Raw genomic sequence first — 944 nt, 5'->3', positions numbered from 1 at the left:
AGTCATCTGTAGAGGGCTGAGGACAACTTTGAGTTGCCTTGCCACACCTGTGGGAGGGATCAGAAAGTTTATGTCATATGGACAACACTAACTTTTCTCACTTTACTCCTTAGACTTAATTGGGACCAATTTTNTTCTTCCTAATNACTCTCTTTAAGATGTGTGACTCTTCTGCCTCTCCCATTACTTCTCAGGGCTCTGAGGATCCTCTTCGAACAGTGTTGACTGACAGCCTGTCCCTGGGCCAGCCCTCCCATGGAGCACCAGATTTCTGTTTAGTGTTTATTCTGTGTTCTCTGGTATCTGAACTGTGTTTCAGGCTGTAAGTTATAAGTACATTCTAAAAATGAATCTAAAAAGAAGTGAAATGAGAAACAGAGATNAGAGGCAAAGCTCAGAGGTGAGATGGCTCCATGCAGGTGGAACATAGCTGGCCATGAGTGAGGCCATGTCTGACTGGGTCCCAGCCTCTGAGGAGTAGGAATGGTCACCTCATCCTCACTGATATTGTCAGGAAGAGGTTATCCTTTGTCTGAATGGAACAATATGCACCATGCTTTGGTCTCCTGTGCAGGCATGGTGCATGTGCCTGTACCCAGGACTCAGGAGATGGAGACTGGGGATATTTAGTTCTAGAGCAGCCTGGGTGACTCATGAAGACCTTATCAAGAAAAGCAGCTATTTTAAGGAGACTCTCACATAGGTATTCAAATTAGAAAACAATACCAGTAAGTTCAAGACAATTCCCCACTTTCTTCTCTATGAGGTTCAGTGTATCTCATTTCACATTAAAGTCTTTGATCCACTTGGACTTGAGTTTTGTGCAGGGTAATGGATAAGGATCTGTTTGCATTTCTTCACTAAGACCCAGAAAGTCTAGCATCATTTGTTGAAAATGCTTTTCCCCCACCATTACATAATTCTGGCTTCTTTATCAAAACTCA

Source organism: Mus caroli, unplaced genomic scaffold (genome assembly GCF_900094665.2).
Source record: "Mus caroli unplaced genomic scaffold, CAROLI_EIJ_v1.1 scaffold_20717_1, whole genome shotgun sequence".
NCBI classification, from domain to species: Eukaryota; Metazoa; Chordata; class Mammalia; order Rodentia; family Muridae; genus Mus; species Mus caroli.
Note: the sequence above shows the minus strand (reverse complement) of the source record.